Source organism: Euleptes europaea, chromosome 12, assembly GCF_029931775.1.
Source record: "Euleptes europaea isolate rEulEur1 chromosome 12, rEulEur1.hap1, whole genome shotgun sequence".
Taxonomy (NCBI): Eukaryota; Metazoa; Chordata; class Lepidosauria; order Squamata; family Sphaerodactylidae; genus Euleptes; species Euleptes europaea.
Window position 1 is genome coordinate 61566427 of NC_079323.1, and position 23946 is coordinate 61590372.

At 40.1% G+C, this 23946-nt stretch overlaps 1 protein-coding gene across 1 annotated transcript in view; it reads left to right on the forward strand.

Annotated features, from left to right (window-relative positions):
- The first annotated feature begins 6228 nt into the window (after positions 1 to 6228).
- Positions 6229 to 23946, forward strand: part of KCNJ15 (potassium inwardly rectifying channel subfamily J member 15) — a 30099-nt gene continuing 12381 nt past the window's right edge. The window contains exon 1 of the mRNA XM_056858431.1: positions 6229 to 6285. The gene's annotated coding sequence lies outside the window, so the exon portion shown is untranslated. The remainder of the gene's footprint in view (positions 6286 to 23946) is intronic.

The following is a 23946-nucleotide window of genomic DNA, read 5'->3' on the forward strand; positions in this document are numbered from 1 at the left end:
TGCACTTGTGTAGCTGCTGCACATGCTCCCTCTTGCCCCTGACACCTGTACCTTATTATGCTATCAATATAAATGCCAATGCAACATGCATTAGTCGGTAACCCTGTCTTAAGCACTTAATTGCCATCACCCACAGTAAATGTTAGGCAAGGCATAATCTGTGGGAAATGGAAGCAGGATATTATTTCAGTTTGCAAAGTAGAGTTGTGTCAAATTTTTTATGATGTGCAGGGGTGGACTGGCCATGTAACTTTCAGGGAAATTTTCTGGTGGGCCATTGCTCTAGAGGGCCACTGGTGGCTGGGAACAAGCTGAGCCAAACCCCAGGTATTCTTCAAGTGCCTCAGGGGCTACTTGGCTCAGAACCTTTATCAGCAAAAGTAGTTGGTGTCAGCTCAGCAGTTGTTACTTCTTGCACTGCTGCTACTTTGGGGAGGAAGCCATGGGTACATCGATGGTCACTGTTGGTGCTGCTGAGCTGCGGTAGTTTGTAGCATGACAGGGGCCACTCAATAGGCTTGCTCCAGGACCATTTTCATTTCCCAGACAGCTCCTGGTGATGTTCCATTTTTCAGTTACAGAGCTGTCTTTGGTGGAAAGTTATGAAAATGTTCACACAAAATAACCCCTTACCTCCTCTTCTTAATGGAATATTCCACATTAATTTGGAGCCATTTCCCCAGCCGTCTGTAATCACCAGGACAGCACGATTAAATTTCCTTCTGGGTATTGTTCCTCACTGTATTATTTTCGATAGGATGCCCAGCTAGATGCACATCCCACTAAAGGTGATAATGGTTTGAAGAGGAATGACATCCATGAGTGACTAATAAGTGGAAATCCTCTTTATATGCGGCATTCATTGATTTCAGGGCAGCATTTGATTCGATCTCCAGACCTTTACTTTGGGACAAGCTTGAAGCCACAAACATTGACAAAAGGCTCCTGATGTTGCTGTGAGTCCGACATGAACACACGGCACTGAGAGTCAGGTGTAATAGAGGAGGACATTTTACTGCCCCCATAAACACCTATAGAGGAGTTAGGAGGTTGCCTTCTCGCCCTCCAGCTTTTTGCCTACTATATAAACAATCTTGTTAGTTTGTTGAACGCACCGGATTTGCATCCTCCTAAACTGGCGGACAGGCATATTCATATACTGCTCTACACCGCTGACGCGGTAATTTTTTCAAGTATCCCAGTAAGTCTAAGGAGGGCGCTTATGAGAGTGGCAATGTTTTGCGAGAAGGAACGCTTGATGATTAACTACAATAAAACAAAAGTCATGGCCTTTGGCAGACATCCTAAATATAGGAGGTGGAGCATTAATGGCCACATGCTGGAACAGGTAACCCAATATAAATACCTTGGAACGTCAATCCAGGCATCTGGTTCCAAGTTGGCCCAGAATACCCATGTAGCCAATTTGGGGGGAAAATCAGCTCGATTAATAATCAATTTCCTCCAGACCAAAGGAGCACATTATATTCCAGCAGCACTTAAACTTTATCAGGCGAAAACCCTAGCACAAATGCTATATGGAACACAACTTGATTCTCCACCCTCTTGTCTTACTCCCATTGAGTGTGTGCAATCCAAGTTCCTTAGAGCTGCCCTACAATTGCCAAGATGTGTTCCAAACGCCTTGATCCGTTTAGAAACTGGCATGGTGAAGGTGGAGGCAAGGATTGCCCTGTCCTCGATTTATCTCTGGCTAAAAATTAACTTCAACCCTAATGTGAGCACTTGTCCCCGTGGTAATCCCACAAACAGCATCCACAGACAAGGAGTCCAAAAGAGAGCTGATTTATTGGAAAACATACAGGTATGCAGAGCTTACAGGTGCATTGGCATGATTGCGAACAGGTAGCACAGTGCAGGGCCTATATGGGAAAGCGTTAGTCACAACAAGTCATGGCAACCCCCCTCCCAACGAGGAGCCGTTCCCACGGGAGATAGCGCTGGAACAGGAATTCGACAGCAGTCTCAACCTTGAGAGGCACCTGGTGGAATCGAAACTAAAACATTCTCAGTCTGACAGGCTGCTGAGAGCAGAGGAAAGCAGGCCTGAGACCTAAGGCCTGACACCTCCCACTGACCCTTTGTGACACCTTTAGGTCAAAATGGGTGATAGCCATAGAAGACAAATTAAATAACTTGGGTTTTACACCCCTAGCACTTTAGGGTGGGAACAAGCTAAGTTAATTATATCCCAAAGGATTAAAGACATTGAGAGACGAGCAGATTTAGCAAGGGCGCCTCTATTCATGACACCCCTCCATTATAAATACATCCTAGCACCAGCAGCCTATCTCCACTATTTAGAGATAAATAATTATAGAAGGGCCTTTACCCTGGCCAGATGTGCAGCCTTACCTTCTGCTATGCACGAGGGGAAATTTAAGAAGATACCCTGGGAGAAGAGATTCTGCCCCTGCAAATCAGGGGACTTAGAAACTATTGAGCATGCCCTCCTGAACTGCAATTTTTATACATTACCCCGTTCGAAGTTTATTTAGCCCCTCTTATTGAGAATGGGACCTGACAGGGCAAGAGAAAGGATTGAGACACTCCTACAAGGGGATAATCCCTCAGTCACTCTTCAGGTTGCGAAATTTTGCATGGCAGCAATGAAAATTCGACACCATAGAACAGCCTCTTAGTGCAATTGACAGATGTGTCTCAGTTGTAATTTTCTTTTTAAGTGTTATAAGACTCAGACTGTAATTCTTTGCTTGTAAGAATTTATTAGTCCATGTTTCCTGTTTTATCTTGTTTTATCTGGCTAAGGGCCGTAAATACATTATCTATCTATCATCCATGAGTGAGTACATACACATTAGAATAATGATGTGTACCTGAAAAAAATCTGTATTTTTCAGATTCAGGTATTAGGAAGAGCACACAGATACTTGAATTCCAGGTTATTTGAGTTTCCCAGCACAGTTTTGGCACTTGGGTCCCCCAGTACAAAGCCTTTGAAATATAAAAAGTTTTAGAATCAGAGAAAATGCAAATCACTTAAAAATTCTTAAACAAACAAGAGAAGATAACCCAACCCTTTTAACAACAGCACAAAACCAAACCAAGGAAAACTATTTTTAAAAGAACAAGAACGAAAAAGGCTCCCTTTCCCAAACCACAACCCCCCCAGGCAAAAATGAAAAACACACAAAAAAACCCTTGAAATAATGTTTTAAAACAAAGCCAGTAATTATAAAAGTGGTCCTAAAGAGGTCCAGCAGGCAAGCACAGAAGGTGTTGCCAGGCTGGCTGCACCCCAAGGCAGAGATCAAAACAGCAGCAGCAAAAGCAGCAGAAGCATTCCAAAAGATCTAGCCATGAAATGGAATCCATCTGCAGGTGTTTTATCTTCTGTTCATGCTCAGAGATCCATAAAGAGATGGCAGAATTGTCATGATTGGGCAGGCAGCTCAAGTGCTCTCCCTATGTTCTTGTCCCAGGGCCTGAGCCCCACCCCCTTCCCATTGCCCAGGAGTCCTGTTAATTTGAAAAGAAAAACAGGCCTGGGAGCCTTAAAAAGGCACCCCAAATATTCCTGGATACTCACAAATATTTCCAGTGTTTTGGAGACGCCAATTACCTGTATCCCGACAAATCCTGAATATCATCTGGATACCCGAATATACCCAAAAAATACCAGTAAGGTGTATTTTTGATATATAGTCAGGCCAGACATATTCAAGCACACATCCCTACATTAGTATGCATGCACTACAATAGGATGCAGAGGTCTTGCCATGGGATTACTTTCAATGGTCATGCATTTGGCCATTTTAATACATTTTAATACAAGGAATATTAATTCATGCCTCAGCAACAGGGTCATGCTTCCTCTAGTCACTGACGTCTGTCCCCTTGGGAACTGTCTCACACCCCTTGTGAATAGTCTCAAGGGAGGCTAATATTTGGCTCAAAAAAATTGGGGCTCATTTCTCAGGACTGAAAGTTCATAAAACATCTTCTTCCCCATTTCAAAGGACCTCTCATTGAAAAGGAATCGGAAGGACCACAGAAATCCCTTAATTACTTGGACACAACTTAGGACTTTTTTAGCCTATGTACCTGGGTTTTCCACTGAATCCTCCTGGGAGGGGGTTTAAACCAATGCCGGCTTCGTGGCAAGTATATCTGTATGATATATGTAGTTCCAAACATTCACATTACATTTTAGATCTACACATCAAATATCTTAAATGTACTTGTAAAATCATACACCACACACCACCATGCTTCCCCAAAATATACTTTTGTACATTAGTGGGTTGGTCACATTTTATTGCCCGCACTAGGCAACATCTCCCTTATATCTATAATAAAACCATAAAACCCCCAACCTTCAAGAGCAACTTGGGGAACAGTTTAGGGAGGCACAAAGGGCTGCAGTGGAAAAGGGGTGGCTAGAAAAACGTTGGTGTGCATGTGGTAAGCTGTGCATGGCTACTTAGATATGAGCATCATGTGAAGAGCCTCTTGATCTTCAAGTGCCTTAAAGCGCAGAAAGACATGACAAAACCATAGATTTCTCTGTGTGGAAAAGATACATTGCTCATGTGTGCAGCTCTGATTTGGATTGTGGCTACTGCATGGAGGTGGAGGCAAGATTTAACCCTTTGCCCTTCACAAGGTGGCCACTTTAAATTGTTGTATGTAGTGGCTGCTTCCATGGGGTGAGCTATTTGGCAAATCAGGTGCTCTCCTCTACATAATTGCAAATGTTCAAAAAGAAAAGCCCCCATTCACACACATCCATAGCAGGAGCATGGGAATAGTTCCCTTGTTGTTTAACCCTATGTGCTCCCAGTGCATGATTCTACTACAAGGGGCAGATCAAATCATGTACATTTTTTTCACCTGATTGCTTCTTTCTCCAGCTCGGTGACAGCCAGGAAAGGTTCATATACTGGCCTAATGAGTCTGTTTTTCTTTCTAAAGTGCCATTTACATTTTAGGCCATTCCTGTTGCTACAATGACTAAATCTAAATGAGAAACGCAAAGCTCTTCAAGGAATGAATGAGGAACATGTGTGAGTGGTGTCAATACGTCTGCCTCTGAGAAAAAAAGAGTCACAGTTTACTTATATCCTCTCAAATTTAAGGCAGCTGTTTTGTTTTGGCACAGGCTACATACTTAACCATAAGAACGGCAGTAGTCCAAACCTCTGGATTCCTATGTTTGCATATTGATGACATTATTAATGGCTGCTTGTTGATGCTATTCTGGCATTTATTTCTTTGACGATAATTTTTTTCACATAAGAAGGCACATTAAACCTCTCCCAACATGAGCGTTATCTGTTCCAGCAAACAAAGAAAGTACTTGCTTCTGGATGTTTACTTGCTAATCCTGATATAACTTGGGGGTTTGTGGTATATGGAGACACATGTGTCAGTGAACAAGATCCTAGAGTTTCTGAAATGTCTTTCCTTTTCTTTCTATATTTTAGTGATTTATTTCTGGAAATCTCATCAAAACCCATAGTGCCTAAAGCATACTGGAACCATTAAGGCAAGACAAAGCTCTCTCTCTTGATTTCTACTTAGTGTTTCCCAGTGTTCAATTTTGATGTCTTGTAAATAGTGAAGGAAACGCTACACATGAGAAATCAGAAAGCCACAATAATCAGCTTGGCAACACATATTCTAGGATATCAGCTCCAACTGTGGTTATTACAAGAACAGCACAATACACTAAACCTGCTGTATATTTATTTCCAAATGAACCTGCTACTTTCTCAATGGAAATAGGTGTTTGGCAATTTTTGTCTCTCTTTTTTTGAAGAAGAAAAATATTTAGGTTTATTCAAAGCCTTCTTGTCTTGTTTATTTGGGCAAAGTCTTGAAGGGACTTTGATCAAGTTTCTTCAAAGATTAACTGACACTCTTTAAAAGTACATCGGTTTCTTTTAAAGCAGGTATTTGCTTAGCTCAAACCAGGGCGTTGAATTCTATGGAATTATACAGTTTCCTGGTCTTTGCTGTAGGTTTCCTTAAGATATACTGCTGACATCACAAAGTCTCCTCTCAGATTCCTTCCCCTCCCTCTGATTTCCTCAGTCAGGTAATTCCAACTGAGACTCTTACTAACTTGTTTTTGACTGACAGCGAGCACAAGAACACGTTGGGTGGGAGTGGTGGAGAAGGAGGGTTTTCAAAAGCACACATATATACATTTCATGAAGAACACAGATCTTCGGTGAAGGACCATCCAGCTTGTCATGAGAGTAACTTCAAGAAAGGAATTTGAACCTTGCTCCTTTACAGGTAAGAGGAAATTATAAAAAGGACTGCATAGCTCTTTCGTGCTAGTTGAAAAACTTTGTGTAGAAATTGAAAGCGTTGACTAATGATCTTAACCCTTTAAAGGTTACGCAAAATATCTCGAAGGAAAGCCTGCCTGTGAGCTTCTGCCTGCAGAGTATAAAGGTATGTAGTACTGATGGAAAAGCACAAGCTATACTGCTCCATTCTACTGATGTGATGATACCTCAGACACATTTTGATATGCTTGTGAATGGTGGTGGGGTTGAACCCCAGAACTTTTCTTTGCAAGTACTTTTTCTGTGGTATGATTTTTGAAGAGTTTCCAAATGTTTATTCTGGTGCTGTTTTCTGATCTTTTTTTCTTTAAAAAAATCAGTTTTATTTGTTATGGCATTTAACTTGATCAGAACACTTCAAAATCTCTATTACTTATACATAGAAGGGAATATTCTGCAAGAAGGTTTTTTTTGGGGGGGTTAAAACAGTACTCTCTTAGAAAACATGATGAATTTACTTCTAAACTTCTGAAAGCTAAGATCTGAGTTGCAAAATTTCCAGTTGATTTGGTGCAACTTGGTTTAGCTTACCATTATTATTCCGTTGTTCAGTCTACATCTTAAACAAATTTATAGCTAATACCTACGTTATGTTAGTTACAGAAATCAACAAAATCTAAATGCCTAATGAAGATACACTATATTTATCTTTGATAGATTATCCATTTGCAGTGTGTTGTTGATATTTATTTAATATTTGCTTTAATTCCAATTTTATTTCAAATAAAATCTTATACAAATGTCCATGCTAGAGTCTATTTTCATAAATTAGTTATTGGGGAAATGTGTCTGAAAACAGAATGCAGTTAAATAAATACCTTCATGCACTCAATTCTCACTGCTTTAATTGGAAGAGTTAAACATTCTCCCATTAAATCAACTGGACCTTTCCTGGGTTTTCACTGTTTCCGCATGTTGCCAAAGGCTCACTAATCAACCGTAATTTAAATATGTGAAATCATTTTGATTATGTGCTGTGACCTGGTATTGCTTTTGTGAACAAGGCCTAGAGACAAATCAGAAGTTGGTGGCTTGGACTCTAAGAACCATCCTGTACGTAATATATGACGAGGCAGTAAGACTGCCAAACATTAGACATTCCCTTTTCAGCCTGCAAGTGGGAGGCAGTCTTTTTAATGGTCCCCATGAAAAAAGCCCTCCCATCTAGGAGAGCATGACATCTTGAAGAAATGTTTGGCATAGCCTTGATGAGCTGGGTTACTGCCCACAGAAAGCTTTTACTCAGGGGAGAATTCACAATTATGACTGAAATAATATGGTCCAGAATTCTACCACTGTGGTGTGTAGAATGGATCTTAGTGACCAAAACACAAACAAAACAAGAATTGTTCTAGAACTGTCAAGGCAGGCACCCTAGAATTTGTCCTGGGTTAGCCCAGAAATATACTGTTTGCAACCAGCACACAAACCCAAGCTTGTACTTTTTTTTTTTTTTTTTTGGTTTGGGCAGAAGAGCAGAATTATCCAAAATACAGGATTTGCATTCAATCCTGGTTCAAACAAGTTAACAACAGACCTTTTCAATCTGATCAGTCAAGCAAAGAAAACAAGTAAATGTGACAATTATCAGTGCAGCACCAAACTTTTTTGTTTGTTGGTTTGTTTGCAGAGATTTTACTGATAGTGCCGTTTCTTCCTTTTATTACTTAAGAGATGTTTTGCTGATACAGATAGCCCGTAGCTTCTGGTAATAAGTAGAAAGCTAAACTCCAAAGTATCAGACAGTGCCCAAGTTTCAAGCCAAGAAAAACAGAACTTAACTCAAAGTGGGTAGCCGTGTTAGTCTGTCTGCAGTAGTAGAAAAGGGCAAGAGTCCAGAAGCACCTTAAAGACTAACAAAAATATTTTCTGGTAGGGTATGAGCTTTTGTGAGCCACAGCTCACTTCTTCAGATACAGCTAGAATGTGAATCCATCTGTCTTTAAGTAGAGGAAAGTGAATTCAGACAAGCATTAGTATGTAAATGTTAACAGTATGTAAATGTAAATAGCAGGCAGGATGGGATTAGGTGTGATATGCAGAAGAGTCTGTGATGTCCAGGGGAGAGATGGGTGTGGAGAAATCAGCATTGGTAATGAGCCATGAATGCAAGGTCATTATTCAGCCCAGGTAAATGCATTGACTTTAGTTTGAATATCATCTATAATTCAGCAGTTTCTCTTTCCAATCTCCCTTTGAAATTCCTTTGTAAGAGAACTGCTACTCTTAAATCTGCAACAGAATGTCCAGAAGGTTGAAATGATCTCCCACTGGTTTTTGAATATTGTGGTTTCTGATGTCAGACTTATGTCCATTTAATCTTTGTCTAAGAGACTGACCTGTTTGTCCAATGTAGATTGTGGAAGGGCATTGCTGGCATGTGATGGCATAAATCACATTAGAAGATGAGCAGGAGTATGAACCTGAGATAGTATGGCTGACATTGATGGGTCCAGAGATGATGTTCCTAGAATCTATATGAGGGCAAAGTTGGCACCTTGGTTTGTTGCAGGCCTTGGTGCCAGAGTCCATGTTCCTGTTAAGTTTATCATCATGGGTGAGAAGTTGTTTTATTTAGCCGGCTGTCTGTAAGCAAGAAAGGGACGCCCCCCCCTTTGCTTCAGCGAGGGAAGTGTCACAATCCAGCATTGGTTGTAGGTCCTTAATAATACGTTGGACTGGTTAACTGTTTTGAACGTAACTGTTTTGCACACTGACTCTGAGAACGTATTTTAGAACTAAGGCCTAAAATGCATGGCCACTTACCACGGTTTCTGCCCAGGCTCCCCCCCCCGTTCCAGCCAGGATTAAATGAACCCAGGCCGGGGGAGTATCTGTATGCATGACCCATGGTGAAACTGTGTGCTGCTCCGTCCGTGTAAACAGAAAACGCGGGAGCAATGAACTTCCTGGTCATCCAGCAATGCCCCCTGCCCCTGGTGATTGGTTGATTCACTCTCACTGACCAACCACAGCCTCTGGTGTCCACACCCCGCTTTCGGGTAAGTTGAACGAGCCAGGGATAACGTTTTGGCTCCTCGAGCGCAAATCCGGGTTCGTTTTGGGTCGACACATCGCTCGGCCAGCAGCAAATCAAGTGCAGTTCATTTGCGAGGATTTGATCCTGGGAATCAACCCAGGGAAATTGGGAATCAACAGGGAGGAGCCTGGGCAGAAACCGCGGTAAGTGGCTGTGTGTTTTAGGCATAAGATGGGTTTTCTTTGACTCCAGAAAAGCTAAGGTAGATCTTGTAATTTTTACAGTGCTTTTTAGAACAGAAAACCTATCTAGCACAAATATATATGTGTAATTGTATAAAGAGGCAAACATTTGTTCTGTACTAACTACAAGTTTGTGCATTAAAGTGTTAAATCAAACTTTCTAGTCTCCTAGAACCTATGAACTGTCAAGTACTAGAAGTTGCTGTCCTGCTGTTCTGTACCTAGCCAACCGTAATGAAAAAATGATCATGAATGAATTACGAGACTCCAGGGGCACTTTAACATTTTGTTTAAATTAGTCTATGGATATGTTCCTGGCATTGATGTACGTGAAGAAACACTCTCCTGAGTCAATATTCGTTTGTTTGGCAATGTACACCTTGCCTGTCCGTTAAACATAACATTCAAGATAGATTCCAAAATTATAAAACAATAAAACAATCCTAATTAAAACAGTGAAGAAATTTAACTATGTATTTTCTTCATTTATACCCGGCCTTTCTCCCCAACAGGGAGCAACAGCAGCTACATCATTCTCTCCTCCATTTTATCCTCACAACAACCCTGTGTGGTTGGTTAGGCCAAGAGTGTATGACTGGCCCAAGGTCACCCAGCAAGTGCCCATGGCAGAGTTAGGATTTGAACCTGGGCCTCCCAGAACTAGTCTGACACTCTAACTGCTATACCAAACAAGCTCTCCAATAAAACACTGACCAGTAAAATATACTTCAGTTTCTAAAGGAAGTAGTTATTTTAATGTCATTAGACACGTGAGATGTAATTCTCTTGGTACTTAAAAAAGTGCCAATTGAATATGACAGGATGGAGTTCCAAAACCATGGTGCCATCACAGGAAAGTTCCTTTCTTTGGTTACCAACAAGTTGGGGGGCAGTGAAATTCCTTCCATATTAAAGAAATAAGTTTCTGATGGCTACTCCCAGGCACTTATCTGGTTGCTATGGTCCAGGTAAAGTTTCTGAACAATCTTCAATAGATCCCCCATATTACAGTAATCTGGCTTGGATGATATCTGTCATAGGTACCAGTAGCAAAATTCATTTCACTCTAATATGAGGTACCACAACTCAGGTCCCTCGATTGCAGCCAAACATTGCCCCTCAAATCACTTTACAGCCATTTCAATTATAGATATAAATAAAATATTAAAAAGTGGTTAGGGAAAATTGAAATCTGGTTGCAAACCTGTTGGAGGAATGGATGCCTGGCTGCTTCCTGTTCCTCTGATCTCAGGAAAGGCAGCAAGTAACTGAGAGGATCTGGAGCTGGGCATGATGGAAGAGGTCTGGCTACTTTATAGTACAACCGTGAGTAAAGTCCAGTGAATTGACGGGCTTAGAAGAGTATAACTCTGTTTAGGATTGTGCTATAATTTTAAGAGTCCATAAATGTGGGGGATAGAATGACTGGACAATGGTGGGTCATGATGTGTGCGAGCTAACCCTGTACTGATGTTTTGAAAAATTGACCCCAGGTGCCCTTGGTGTATGTCTCATGTGAGTCAGATGTAATGAATTGATGCACAACTGCAGTGTCTGAGCACGGTGCAGACAAATTCAATACTTTTAGTGGCAATCATGATCCATCCCCCTCCCTCCTCTCACCACCTGCAGAGTCTGATTTTAGATTTCCAGGTTTTAGAAGCCTTAATCAGATTGCTGTGATGCCTGAATGCAAGTGCCTGATCAAAGTGGCATATGTTTCTTTCCTTTGTCCACAGTGGCAGATAATTTTGTTGAAAGCAATGAGGTTTAACAGTAGGGATGTGTGCATTTATAGCAATTTGGTTTTAATAATTTTCTCTGTTATCGTTGTTACATGGGTTCAGTTTCTTTCTTCTTCTCTTTATTTGTTTCCATTTGCTGTTTTCCCACCCAACTGTGATAACATTTTCAAGGACTGTACCCCTTGCCCAAGGGATCCTACCTGCCAAATGTCCAGTAATTTAGATGAAAGTTCACAGCTTCGTGGTGGTGGTATAAAGTGTCATCAAGTCACAGCTGAGTTATGGTGACCCCTTGTGGTTTTCAAGGCAAGAGACGTTTGGAGGTGGTTTGCCATTGCCTGCCTCCATGTAGGCTGAGAGAGTTCTGAGAGAACTGTGACTGGCCCAAGATCACCCAGCAGGCTTCACGTGGATGAGTGGAGAATCCTCAGATTAGAGTCCACCGCTCTTAACCACCACACCATGCTAGCTCTCACAGCTTTATAGGCAAGTTGAAGTTTCACTTGCATCACAGCTAAAAGCAGACATTTGGCAACCCAAGAAAACAGATACTGGACAGAAACAATATAGAATTGGGGTCTGTGTGAATTCATTCCCATCTGAAATGGGAGTGGGAAGGTATCTATAGTTTTTGCAAAAAGGAGGGCCTGGTAGATGGGCATTTTACTTTGCTACATTTTCAGTACTTTTCTCCCAGTCCAGTTCTAAGACTAGCAATGGGTCTGAGGCATCTATAGACATTCATTTCCCAGTTTGGATTGGTTATAGCTACTGTATTAAAGAATTGGTATATTCAGTTTGGGTTTGGATTAGTAACTGTGTAACTGCACGTACCTGTTAAAAGTGCTTACCTTTCTCTGGAATGTGCAATCAGTTTTAAGGCAACTGGGTTTTCCAGAATTAGACTGTAGCAGGGTACTTACCCTTCATAAATTTTACTCAGAAAGACTTGATTGGTGGGTTTCTCACAAGCTGTGATCAGTTGCTATATTTTGCGTCAGGGAGGAATTTTCCACCAGGACAAACTAGTTAGTGGTGATTTGGAGGGTGGTGTTTCATTTTATTATTATTATTTTGCTTACTGTAGTAGCCTGAGGCTTGGCTCATTTCCTTGAATCACCAGGAGCTATTGCTGTTATCAGTAACTGATTGCCATACCCTCATCTCTCTTTGTTGCACTAATGATCTGGTGGGTGGCATAGGGGATGAAAAAGAAGACGAGGACTCAGAAGTTAACTCTCTATGCAGGGGTGAGAAAGTTATACCTATAAAACTTCTCTCCCTGTGAGAGGCACAAAAGCCTTCACCTCCTTTGCTTCTGATCATCATATGGTTGAATGGTCCTGTCTTTTTATGGGGAGAAGTAATATTTGGACTAGATAGGATATGGATCCCTTCTGCCTCCAACATTGCTTTATGAAATGTCAGTGAGCCAGTTATATTTTTAAGATGATTGTTACTTAACTGTATTCCTCATGTCACTTAGATTATCAGTACATATAAAATAAAAATCCCCAGATTTACTTCAGCATTTCCAGTCTCCACATTGTTGCATGGAGGCAATGCCGGTGGGGATTCCAGATACTCCTGTATTGTCAAATCAAGGTTTAGATATGGATCCCACCAAAAATTTCTGCAAATTGAAGGGGGTAATTTTTGCTGATTCCACTTCACTTCCTGTGGCAAACGTCTAACTCCCCAAACTATTCCTGGGGGGCCATCATCCCCCATAAGCAGCATTTCAGGGGACATTTGGGGCTGAAGTGGGAGGAGGTGGGAAATTCATACTCCATGGACAGAAATTCTTCTATCCACAAAAAAGGTAGGCAGGATCCAAGCAATAGTGTGGAAAAGAATTCTTCTAGTACTTGGTTTATCAAATTAATCCCTTGAATTTAGATGTTGCAATAATTCATGGAATATTAACTATCATCCTATCTGTGCTGATTTTCCTCTCCATCTGTCTATATTGCCATATTGTTTAGGTTCTTTTCTTTCTTTTTTCTTGATTGCCATCACAAACTTGTTAATTGTTTGGCAATGACTAATATCTGTTGTTCTGTTAAAGTGGATGACGCAGTAAACACCATTACAGTTTCCAACCTTCCTTACATTCTGAAAAGCCAACAAAACAGATGAGTTCAAGGATAGGCTTGTGTACAGACTGCTAAATTACAACAGTGTGGTTCTTACTTCTGATCAAAGGATATATCTGTTCATCAGCAAACATGAATATTATTTAGCACAATCATTTCAGAAATCAAAGTTTGACTTTCTCAAGACTGTTGAACCTTTGAGCAGAGACAAGGCCATAAAGGAAAAGTAATAAAGATAAGACAACACAGAATGTAAATAAATAAGCAGCACACACACATACAAAACTTCATTTTGCAACAGTTGTGTATGCTTGATAAGGAAGGGTTTGGGTGGTTTTCTGGCAATGTAACATTGCAAAACATTACGCAATAAATGATATCACTTAAGACCCAACAGCAAACCTATGCTTCCCAGAATGCTTTAATGGGTGGATTTTAGCTTTGTTCAGCTCAGTGGAGTTCTGTGGTGGCTCTTTAACAAAGATATTTCCTTCTAATGTAGTATTGATCACATTCCTAAAGATAAGAATGTATTTAATTGCTTTTTCAATATGTGGACTAGAAATGTCCAGCATCCTTGTAAAACCAAGTCCATCATTCACACAAACCTCCAGTGGTTCAGAGCTCTACAGTGGAAAAATGTTTAACTAGTCAGATAAAGCATGTACCATTGAGTTCTCAGCGATTTTTATAGGGAGTCCTTCTAACTCTATGTATAACTCTGTGTACATAAAGGATAGCAGATCTACAGCTGCCTAACCTGGACAGTCTGTAGGGATCCCTACATATGTGCAAGTGTATGCACATGGGTTCTGCATGCATGATCAAGCCCTGATTTTGGCAGTGTCCCATTCACTTGTGTATGATGTGTATGATGTGAGGGACTTCCTACAGATGTCTGTTGGTATATACAGATATTTGGGGTGTGGCCAGTAGGTGTGATCCCAATTCATTCTTCATGCACACAACAATACATGCTTTGAATAATTGAAACACTAATAATGAGCATAAATCTCTTATGTTGATCAGGAAAGGGCATAATTAGGTCATTTCTTTTTGTGCTTATACACTTGGAGGGCAAAGAGGAAATTGGGATTCCCTGGGCAGCTGTTTGCTGTTCTCCCAGAAGGTTCACTTTAGAGAGAGAACTACTGTATAAAAGGTTGCCTCTCTCCTCTCAAGACCATGTGCAAGGCTTAATTGGCATTACATTGCCTTCTTTGACTGTATTTTCCATCATTTCTGCCCACTTGCATTAAGTCTGTGTGTTTACTAGTTGTGAAACCTCAGTAAACGTTTCGTTTGATCATACTTTCTCCACAAAAACCTTTCCCCTAATCTTTCTTACTCCCTCTTTCCTGTCTCTTGGCCTTTAACCTGCTGTGACTCCATCTTGAACTAGATACAGTTATAGGGCTGACCTAATCCTGATTCTGCAAATATATCCCAGTTTTCCATGGATGACTGCAGGCATTAGCCTTTTTCTGTCACTGTGAAGTATGTGTTCTGCATATCTGTTGATGACTTGAGTGTATACAGATGAGTATAATGTGCATAAACCCTCATGCTCACCCATAAATAATATGTACCAACTTTTCCTCACATATATATCAATATCCTTTGCCCCTTGTACAAGTTTATCAACTTGGTTAGTACCTATTAAAAGTGAAGTACTAGTTATATTCAACTTTGTTTCATTGGTTCCTTTTCTCCTCCAAACAGTTACTTCTGGGAGCCTGGCCTTCACATATGGGGACTGTGATTCAAGGAAATAGGAATGAAGCTGACTGAGGCTCAATGAATGAGGGTCACAGGGAACCTATGGAAATGGAGTCAGGGTCTGTTAATTTTATCCACACCTCCAACATACCTCAGTCACCTATACTTCAGATATCCAGTAGCCAAGCACATAAATAACTGCAATGTATCACCAAGAGATCCATGTCAGAAACTGTGGGCATCCAGCTACTCTTGTAACCCCAATTAGGGTTGCCAGCTCCAGGTTGGGAAATACCTGGGTGGAGCTTGAGGAGAGTGGGTTTTGGTGAGGGGAGGGAGTTCAATGGGGTATAGTGCCATACAGTCCACCTTCCAAAGTGGGCATTTTTTCCAGATGAACTGATCTCTGTTGCCTGGAGATCAGATGTTATAGCGGGAGTTCTACAGCCATCACTTGTAGGTTAGTTGTAATCAATTAAACAGTTGTAGGCTCTTATTAAAAATAAAAATTCAACAAATAAATGCTTGCAACAACATTCTTGGTATGAGAATTATGTTATAATCACATTATTATATTCATAAGTAAGATGGGGCAACCCCTTCCAGACCCCATAACTCTGTACCCCCTGACCCAAACCTTACCAAACATGGGGGTTCTTGCAAGGAGAGTCCCTTCTAGCTACCCAGAAAATTTGGGACCTCTACTTGCCAAAGTGCCCCCGCAGGAGCCACGGAATTACGTTGCTAATATGTTAAATGAAAAGAATAGACTAAAATTTGATAAATAGCGATAATACAGATAACGTTTAGATTATATAGCTACAGGATTTATTAAGTATATTGTATAACACTGAAATAATCTTATAAGAGGTATTTGATGTAAAAAGAAATCTATTCCCCAAAGGACTAGAATCTGTGTGACTGTAAATGTATGTACTTTTTTTTCTTTTTTTAAAAATTAATAAAATATCTTTTTTTTGGGGGGGGGGGAAGGAAATACGTTGCTAAAAAAGCCAGATATTCAGGAATGGCAGATTCGGCTTTGCCAACCTCCGAGATTTTGCTGATTTGGTAAACCCGAACCAGAAATTTACTGAATTGGCATTTATTCGGTATTTTTCGGTTCGGTTTTTACCGAATCAACAGCCCTACTTTCCAGTACCCCCAGTGGGCTTATCATGCCCTTGTTCTTATTCTTACTCTGATCATAGGAAAACCTTTTTTTGTTGCGTTTAGCATTTCTCGCTAGCCTAAGCTCATACTGATCTTTAGCTTTTCTAACACTCTCCCTAAAAGCACTAGTTATTTGTTTATATTCCTCTTTGGTTATAAGGCCCTCCTTCTACTTCCAAATGAGTCTTTTTAAATTCTCAAATCTTTAAAAAGCTGTTTATGGAGCCACCCTGGCCTCTTCAGGCTCCTCCTGTTTTTCTTCTCTTAATTTTCCTTCCCCTATTTACAGGGCATAGACATAGGTAAGTCCACAGACATATAGTGCAAGTAGGAGTCAAATTCATTATAAAGAAAGTCAACAGAGCTGCAATCAGACGAGAATGTCTTTTGAGAGAAGTGTTGCTGCTGGACAGAGATGTTATCCTGGTTTCGGTAGCTATGACAGATATTTGTCTGTTGAACACCCTCAAGAAATCCCAACCATGCCAAGAACATGTTGCTTATACCAACTGGAGCATCAATGTCACTGGATCTGGCTTCTTTCAAATAAGCCAGTTTAAAATCAGTATAATCTACAATATTGTGTAGATCTCTGAAAATGCAATCTGTAGCTGCTGCTTCATCCTTGCTTCAAGCAAGATAGCACAGTTCCCTGCCTTTCACAAAACACTGAAGTCTATTAACTTTTTTCATTAAAGAAAGGATATGAAGTGGCAGCTGAAAGCTATTATTTCATTATAAAATGCTCAATATTTTTCCTTATTGAGCTTTGATGTTTTCACCTCCCTCATAAAACATCAATGATTTCAAGAGTCTTTTGGACATGGTAGTGAAATGAAATAAAGAAACATGGCATCTTATTCTCCTCCTATTTTATAAGTATTTTGCAATCATAATAACTGTCTCCTTTGTTTCTTTCTACATATCCTATGCAATTTCAAACAGCACTTGATTTTCATACATCAAGCTTCCTTATACAGGGAGCACTTAAATAGCTGAGCTTCCATGTTCCCAACTGGTTACAACAGGTATAAGAAAATTCCTCTGGAGGCCTTTCCTTCATTTTCCCAAGAATATGCAGAAATGGAAAGGGGGAGGGGCATTTTCCATTCATTTCACGGAGAGCAAGATATTTGGCACACTCACCAGCCTTGTACTGGAATTTGGGTGGGTCTCGGAAAAAGCACAGACTTCAGTGGAAAACATATATGGGTGTGCATGTGAAAAAGTATTTTAAACCCAAAATTGACCACATACATAGACTGGTGAGAAAAAATATATTCAGAAGTCAATTATGAAATATTGCTAACAGCATTGCAAATGAATGAATGTCCTTATTGGAAAGCATTATTGGCATTACAATGTCTATATTTGATGAAGGAGCTGGGCTAAAACTACACATATGCGTGTTGCATATTTGAGGTATTTTTGTACTTGCCATTTTAGTGACAATGACATAAGAAGAGCTGGATCAGACCAGAGGTACATGGGTAAGTCCAGCATTAAGTTTCAGATAGTGGCCAACTAGTTACTCTGGAGGGTTAACTAGAGTGCAGAAAGGCCAAGACTTCCCACTGATGTTGCCTTCTGGTGCTGGTATTCAGAGGCTTACTGCCTCCGAGTGTGGAAGTTCCCTTTAGTCACCAATGCTAATAGCCGCTGATAGAACTTTCCTCCATGAATCTGTCTAATCCCCTTTTAAAGCCCTCTAGCAGTGAATTCTACATTTTAATAACTCATTTTCTTTCTAAATCTGTTCTAAATCTGTTTCCTTCAGTGCTAGAATTAGTTTCAATTCAATTCAATTTATTACCATCATTTGACCAGCATTATAAAAATACAAGAATAGATATCGTCAGCCTTACTAAGAAAGTCAAGGCAAATTTGAAAACAAACCATAAGAGCATTATCAAAAAAGAGTATGACCGTTATTAAAATAAATAAATTAAAATTAAAAATTACAGCTGTAATTTCTGAGCCCTACATATTAACATGCAGTATCTAGCGACATTGATCGAGACCTGGGGATTATTGCCTGCTAACAAGTGGTCCACTTTAGTTTTGTCCGTTTCTCCAGAGAGTTTTTCTAGCAGAGGGTTAATCATTTTAATTCTAGCCTCCCTGTAGAAGATACACCGTAGGAGCATATGATCGATCGTTTCCACCTCATGGAGCAGGCATGGGCACTTTCTTTCTATAAAAGGGATCTTCTTGAATTTGCCTTCAAGTACCGCAGAGGGGAGTGCCGCACACTTGGCAAGGGTGAACGCTTTCCTGATGTTATTGGATTCCAATGTGACCAAATAGGCTGCTGGGGTGACCACATATTTGGCACTCTGTGGGCATATGAAATCTGGTGTTCTAGATATATCAGCTTGACGCTCGGTGTCTTCAATCCTCTGCCTGATCAGCTGTTTACTAGAATTAGTTTAATGATATGTGCCTTCAGGGAAAAATGCCATATTAATTATATATTGCCTATTAATTATTACATATTAATTATAATGATTATTATGATTTGTGGCATAACACCAATTTCCTAAGTTGACTAACGACGCTGTGCCACAGCTCCCACAGCAAGATAGGGACCTGCAGCAAAATGAGTGCCTAGGAGAGGATGAAGAGGATATAAGATGGAGCAAGGCTGAAGATGGTTCATGCACCTGTGGACCACAGTAAATCCAGTTGTGTTAGGGTATCTCCACAGATACTGATAGATATTCTAGTAGGAAGGCAAAATGAAACTGAAGTGTATGTAATTGAAACTGTTGTGTGACACATATGCTGTGCTCTTAACAAATTTGATATAGGGATTAGGATGTAATGAAAACAAAATTATCTTTTGTTTCAGCTTTGCAAATTCGCTAATGTTTATCTGTCCAAACATATAATTCATTTTTTAACACACTGCATAATTGCACAGGTTTTAATTAAACAAAGCATGCTGATGAATTTATTTGACTGCTTCTCGACAGCTTAGTTTTTTCTTTAAAAAAGTAATCTATTTGCACTGCTTTTAATTTCACTGCTTTCCAAAGAGTTTTAGTTTTTGGATGTTACCTGTATGATGCAATTCATAAAACAGTAATCATAAACTTGTTATCAAACTTCTTATCAACAAGTATAACTCTGTGTACTTCAGTTTTGCAGCGAAAACCCAATGAACTTTAATCGCAGCAGCATGTAAAATCATAAGGATGGTAAAAGAGTATTCTCTAACCTTTGGATGTATTATTCTTGATTCTCCTGTTTGTCTACATCCTGTAAAAATGTTGATATAATTCTGACATAAGCAAGAGCAAAGGGTCAAAGTTTTAGAATAAAGTACAAATGTACCAGCCCACCAAAATTATATTCACCTTCATAAATCAAGGCCACCTAACCATTTTATTTATTTTATTTTATCCATTTATTCCCCCTACTTTCTCCCCAATGGGGTCCCAATGCAGCTTACATCATTCTCCTCCATTTTATCCTCACAGCAATCCTGTGAGGCTGAGAGACTGTGATTGGCCCAAGTCACCCAGCGAGTTTCCATGGCATGAGTGGGGATTTGAACCTGGTTCTTTGATACTAATCCACCACTCTTAACCACTACACCACACTGGGTCTAGAGGATGTGGCACATTGGTCATCAATTAATAATTAATGTTTTCTTTGGGTGGTTAGTAAATACTAGGCTTTGCTAGCAGGTTCCAGAAAAGAACTCACTTCCTTCTGGACTCACTTCTTTCAATAAATATACAAAAACAACCATGTGCTATAATTGTTGCAGTAGACGACAGGATTCATATGTTCTTTAAGAACATAAGAAAAGCCCTGCTGGATCAGACCCTGTTGGATCAGTCCAGCAGTCTGTTCACATAGTGGCCAACCAGGTGCCTCTAGGAAGCACCCAAACAAAACGACAGCAGCAGCAGCATCCTGCCTGTGTTCCACAGCACTTTTGGAGGGATGACCGGCAAAACAGGGGGCCTCTGCCTGCATCTTTCAGGAGATTCATTTGGTCTGGTTCCAACAGGCTGAATTGTATCCATTTCACTTCACTCCCCATGTGCTGCAGAGCCTAACTTTCATCTGGCAAACAATTCCACTAGTGAACCACGTATATCCTTTCCAACTCACATTTGAATCTGATGATGTCATAGAATATGTAATAATTTGCAAATATTTAGTTGCTATAAAATAATAGGAATGCAAAAGATGCATTTATGGGTAAATAGGAATTGATTTTTAAAAATACTGGTCATGTTCAATCCTTGCACAAACCTAGCATTGCTGGAGGTACATTATTTATTTGCTTTTATTTTTTTTAGAGAATGTATATGCCACCTCTTCAAAGAACTACTTGAGATGACTCACAAATTTAAAATGCAATAATTACATCATAAAAGCAAAAAAAAAATATTGTTACACAGACGATGGTGTTAAGCTGTGGCATAAATTTATAGGTTGTTCATCCCTATACTATTAAATCCTTTACAAATTGCTGATGTGAGCTCTCAGTACTAAGTTGTGAAGTTCTCTCTTTAAAGGCAGGTGTCAAGGAAGTACATGATCAAGATCTCTAGTAGATTCCTGAAATGTCTTCATTCATACATTTGTGTACTCACCAGTCCCTTTGTCATCCATCTTCTCAGTATCCTTGGCTCACTATAACCATGAGATCAGAACTTACCAATGAGAGCACTGTGATATATTTTATGACATGTTGTAGGATATTATCATAGTGAAAGAGGGGGAGGATGCTATGTCAATATACTGAAGGATATGCTCATTAAGAAAGCAAACAATCAGGCTGAACTGCACACTTGTAGTTAGTTGTATAGTGCTTTTTAATGTTGAAAAGAAGATTCTACATAGAACCTAATATGTGTGTGTATGTTCCATCAAGTCACAACCAATTTATGGAAACCATAGCAAGGGGCTTTCAGGGCAAGTAAGAGGCAGAGGTGGTTTGCCATTGCCTTCACCTGCAGATTCTTCGGTGGTCTCCCATTCAAGTACCAACCCTGCTTAGCTTCTGAGATCTGGGAAGATTGAGCTACACCATAACATTCCATATCACTAGAACTTAACATATCATTAGGGTTGCCAGGTCCCTCTTCGCCACCGGCAGGAGGTTTTTGGGGCAGAGGCTGAGGAGGGTGGGGTTTGGGGAGGGGAGGGACTTCAATGGCATAGAGTCCAATTGCCAAAGTCGCCATTTTCTCCAGGTGAACTGATCTCTATCGGCTGGAGGTCAATTGTAATAGCAGAAGATCTCCAGCTACTACCTGGAGGTTGGCAACCCTACATATCATAGTGTTAAGTATCTGACAATGTGTGTCTGCAAGGGAAAGAGCCTATTCTAGGTTTGCACAGAAATAAATCTCCTTCAGCACTAGATCAACCTATGATTTTCTTTTTGTTTGTTTTTACTTCTGTATTTACTTTCTGTTCTCTCCTGGGTGGCAGTTTCTTTTAAGGATTAAGAGTAGATGTTTAATTATCAACTGGAGGGACATTTACAGTGCAGTCCTAAACAGAGTTGCATTGTTCTAACCCAATGACTTCAATAGACTTAGAAGGGAGTAACTCTGCTTAGGATTGTACACTTTTTTTTTACTTTGTAGCAAGCCAAAATCACCATTGCTGATTTCATTGTTTATTACTGTAATTACACAATAACAAAATAGACCCAATGAAAATGAAACAAAAGATCAGTGATTTAGTAAATTGCTTCACAGTTTTAACTCCACCTCCCCCATTTATCATTTTGTGACATAAAAGGCCAGCAGATAGACTGGAGGAAGTAACAAATTAGACTGAAAGGAGAATGATTTTAACTGGATAGTAGACCTGGAATGCCTCTATAGTGCTGTGACTGTCGTAGGGTTGCCAGGTCCCTCTTCGCCACCGGCAAGAGGTTTTTGGGGTGTAGCCTGAGGAGGGCGGGGTTTGGGGAGGGGAGGGACTTCAATGCCATAGAGTCCAATTGCCAAAGCGGCCATTTTCTCCAGGTGAACTGATCTCTATTGGTTGGAGATCAGTTGTAATAGCAGGAGATCTCCTGCTAGTACCTGGAGGTTGAATTTAAAAAAGGCTGGCAAGTGCCAAACAGTCAGGTTGAACTCAATCAAAGTAGCACCTTGCAATAGCAGAATATATCTGAAAAATTACACTCCAACACAAGCTAGTGTGCATAATAGTAGTATTGCATTCACAAAATCAAAATGTGCATAATACAAATTGTGTGCTTGCAACAACAACAACATAAGGGAACAATATACAATGTGCACTGTATAGGATTACAGGACAAGCAATGGGCTTCCGGTAAATCTTCCCATTTCGCTCATGCTTCATCAAACTTGAAAATCCTCACAGTTGGATTGTATTCCATGAAAACATATCCAAAGTTTGAAAGCAACAGAGAAACAATTAGATTTACTTGAAAAGCTTATATATGGTGGAAGGAATGTAAGAGATAAAATGGGTGGATAACCCCTTTTTATATAGCACACTAAAAATCTGGAATAAATGGAAAAATAAATTAATCCCAGAAATATCTCCACTGATTCCATCTAGGTTACATCCTAAATTCTCATAAATTGATAAGCCAGAGAAATATTATATATGGAAAGAAAAGGGGATATGTAGAATGAGAGACTCCTACAAAAACCAACCCCCCTTTATGGTAGCAGAATTAAAAGAAAAGCTAGGAATTTCAATAAACTGGATGCTATTTCATCAGCTATATTGTTTAATTTTGTATCCTTCAGTAAAGCAAAGCATGACGAGGAAACTGGGAAAATTCGAGCAAACTCTAATGGAACATATGAACAAGACTAAAGGATTAACTTCTAAAATATATCTACATTTCACTGAAACTAATACATCCAATGGATTAAAATAATCTGCCGGGCAAAGCACAAGTTGGGTTCTGGCACGGCCACTCATCCATGGACCATGCCATTGTTCTTTCCTTCCTGGCGGAAAAGTACTCAACTCATCTGAAGGGCAAACTCTACTCAGCTTTCATGGATCTCCGTGGGGCCCTTGATTCTATTAACAGAAGCCTTCTATGGGATAAACTTGGTAGACTAGGGATGGACCAACACTTCCTTTTCTTGATACGGAAACTCCACTTGGGGAACACTTGCCGAGTTAGGCTGGATAAAAGCGGCCAATTGTCTGAGAAATTCCCCATCTCTAAAGGAATGAAGCAGGGCTGCCTACTTGCTCCGGCCTTATTTAATCTGTTCATGTCAGATTTACCATCCCATTTATCCACATCTGAAAATCTTGCACCCAGAAGGAATTCCTCACCAGTCCCCCTCCTGCTATACACGGACGATGCTGTCCTCCTATCCATAACTAGAATTGGCCTTCAACAGCTTTTATCTGCCTTCTCTGTCTTCTGCTCACAGAATGACTTAATCATTAACTCTGAGAAATCTAAGATTATGATCTTTTCTAAAACCTGGAAGGGCCAAACATGGAAAATTGACTGCAACCCAGTCGAACAAGTTAAGTCCTTTAGATACTTGGGCCTTCTTTTTCACTACAATCTCAATTGGTCGCACCACCGGAAAGCAGCTATTACTGCAGCAAGAAGCCAATCCCAAGCGGTGACACGATTCCACTACCAAGAAGGACATCAGTTTATCC